We start from the raw sequence: 3,358 nt of genomic DNA, 5'->3' as shown, positions 1-3,358 counted from the left end.
GAATTGGTACAAATTTGTCTCCCATTGCAGGAGGCCCAACAGCAGAATCCTGGAGATTTCAGGGACCCAGGGCCACAGATTATGCCATTTTGGAACTATGTATGACTTTATAATATGATCACCTACAAAACCTTAAGGGCCCCTTTATAAAAATGTTCAAAAATCACATGTGGGCAAAAAGCTCCGTATATGTAACTAGAGCCAGCTAATGTTTGTTTTAGAAACTTTCCTATTTCCTGACTTGCAAAAGTTCGCCCTTGCAGACTCAGCAGGGTAATAACACTGGTATCTGCATTAATGTCCTATGTCTATAACTAGAATCTCTTGTATCCACATAGAAGTAATTGTAGTAGTTCTCACAGCAGGGTCGTAATTCTTAAATACTTAAAATATTATGTATGTTGTCTCTCCTGATGAATGGAACATTTTTTCATCTCACTGTTAACAAACTTAGATTCTCTCAAGTGATTGAAAAGCACTTTGCAAGCCTAAAGTTCTATAAAAACTCTAAGTGATAGCAACAATAAAACCTTATTAGCCATTTCGGGCTCTGAATCAAGATTTTCAATTCTTGGCATCTAATTAAACGTTTTACATTCTAAAGGAACACGTAGCATTATACCTCACTCCAAACGCTTCCTTTCCTGATTGAGATTAGAAAATTGGTCAAGACTTTGTAAGAGGCACACAAATGCAACTCTAAATAAACATGTCTTTGGTATTGCTTTCAAACATTACAAGCCTCAGTCCTGGCTAATGTTGCTAGCTGCTGGTAGGCCTTGGGGTTGGGGGAAGTCAGTTCGAAAGCCATTGTTTTGGGATAACCTATGATGTCATTGTTGCTTTAGGGGCATTATCTTGTTAGAGGCTCACACCTATATTATGAGGCAGGTAGAATATTATCCTTACATTATCCTTTTTTTTTTTTTTTTTTTTTGAGATAGGGTCTTGCTCTGTTGCCTAGGCTGGAGTGCAGTAGCACAATCACAACTCTGCAGCCTTGACCTCTTGGGCTCAAGCGATCCTCCCACCTCAGCCTCCCTAGCAGCTGGGACTACAGGCATGCACCACCACACTTGGCTAATTTTTGAATTTTTTGTAGAGACGGGGTTTTGCCAGGTTGCCCAGGCTGGTCTCGAACTCCTGGGCTCAAGTGATCTGCCTGCCTTGGCCTCCCAAAGTGCTGGGATTACAGGGCTGAGTCACTGAGCCTGGCCTATCCTTAATTTATGGAAAAATGAGATACAAGGGCCAGCAAAAACCTATGAGTTGAGGCTTCAAACTCATCGGCCTTAGAAACCGAAGCGCTCTGCTACAAAATCCTAGATTCTCATATGCCTTGTTCTGCAACTCTCTTGATGTATAATCTATGCCAGCTCTGTCCAATACGGTTGCCTAAACTGTATTGTGATTAGTCCAATAGAATGGGCAATGGGGCTAGTCCAATCTGAGATGTACTATGTCAGATACACCAGATGTTAAAGACAGTATGAACAAAAAGAATTTAAAATACCTTATTTTCATGCTGATCACATATTGAAATGATCCTATTTTGGACACATTGGGTTAAGTAAAGTATATTGTTTTGGTCAATTTCACCTGTTTCTTTTTTACTTTTGTATATATAGCTGTTAGTATTAGAGATTACATATGTGGCTTGAATTCTATGCCTATTGGGCAGGGCTGCTCTATAGGAAGAGAGGTAGAAAAGGTCAATGGTGGGATAAAGCAGTCCAGTGGACAACCTTCCAGGCCTGTCTCCAGGTTGAAGGAACTGAGTGGGGAAATTATTCCTTAGAATTAAGCAGCAAATGGGCTTGAAAACCAAATACAGCCATGCTCTTTGGATTGGAGTCGAGAGCTATAGACCGTGTCCCAGCACCGCCTGCTAGCCTGCCATGGTGAGCAGCCACTTCCAGCATGAATACATCTTTGTGACTGGGTTCTCGGGCCTTTTTGGGTTCCTTGGTGGGTCTAGTTGCCAAGAGCTGGTGGAATCTATAGTGAGCAGCTGAGAGAAAATGACCACAAAGAGAGGTAGCACAAAACACAGTTCTGTGGCTCTTGGACAACCTCCTGACAGTTCAGAAAAGGTACTGAACTTTCTCAGGGTCCCTGTTGCATGCTGGGCTTTCCGGGAAGTAGGACTCTGAAGTGGACTTTAGTGTGCGGGAGGTTTATTAGGGAGAGCCTGTGGGATCCATGACTGAGGAAGGGAAGAGAAGAAAGCAAGAGTGGGCAGAAGGAGAAGTCGAGCTATGATGCAGTCTTTAGGGAAGTCTTAGCCCACTCTATAAGGAGGTTGAAAGATTGAATGACCCTTGGAGCTGTCCCAAGATGGAATAAGAGGGCCGAGCCTTAATTCCCCCTTGTCAATCAGTCATCAGATGTGGGCTATCCTGGGAAAAGATGCGGCCCTGGCCATAGCTAAGGGCCTGATGGGGATGGGGGAAGGGTGTCTGCTGGTGGCATTCTTTGAAGCTAGGGGAAGAAGTCCTTCATTCCAAAAAAAGGGACACAGCTGGCGTCTGAATCTGGGTCCCCTAACTCCTTGTCCAGCACTGATTCTCCCATTCTGCCCAACCAGAGGATCCAAGCTGTTGTTCAGAGCAGGACATTTATACAAGGCCAAACCAGAATAATCAGGATCTGGAGCCAGAAAGGCACTTTGCAGAGGAAACAGACTGAGATTTCTAATTCTGCTCCTCTTTGCAAAAGTGCCCATTGTCTCACGGGACGTGTCAATCCTGGAGCAGTCAAGGATCATGGGAGGCTTACTAAGGATGCAGCCAAGATCTGCTGTGAGTGTGGGCCAGTGAACTTTGCTGTGTCCTCTTACACAGATGGCTCTCTAACCTCAGCCAGCAGTGTCATCAATCTAAGAAGGCAAACACGACTCATCAAAATAAACATGGTCATCTCAACTGCTGGAGAGGCAGGAGCTCCTGTACGTGTACACTCAGGAGAGCAGCGTGGTTGCTCTTGAGCTGTGTCCTTTGCCTCTCATTTTTGGCATGGTTTCCCAGCAAGAGGCCCCCGCTCATATACCAAGTACATGTTCAGGTCCAGGGCCCTCAGTGATGGCAAAACTCTCAAAAGGGGTTAGGAAGGTGATCAGTTGTGGTGGCTGCCCTGTGCTTTCTGGGGGGTGTGTTCTGAGCAAATAGTGTTGGCCTACAGGGCTGTCAAAATCTTGGGAGGCAGGTGGGAGAGAAGGGGGCAATGGTGTCCAAAACCAGCTTGGAAAATGAAGGATTGGATCCAGCAAGGCTGACTCTTCTATTTCTGTCATTGTTTTTCTTAGGCAAGTTGCCCGTTTTTGTTATGGTTAACATAGGAGTAATTCAGCCTTCGCAGG

Source organism: Pan troglodytes, chromosome X (assembly GCF_028858775.2).
Source record: "Pan troglodytes isolate AG18354 chromosome X, NHGRI_mPanTro3-v2.0_pri, whole genome shotgun sequence".
Classification (NCBI taxonomy): Eukaryota; Metazoa; Chordata; class Mammalia; order Primates; family Hominidae; genus Pan; species Pan troglodytes.
The sequence above is the reverse complement of the archived record's forward strand: the minus strand, read 5'-3'. Positions refer to the sequence as shown.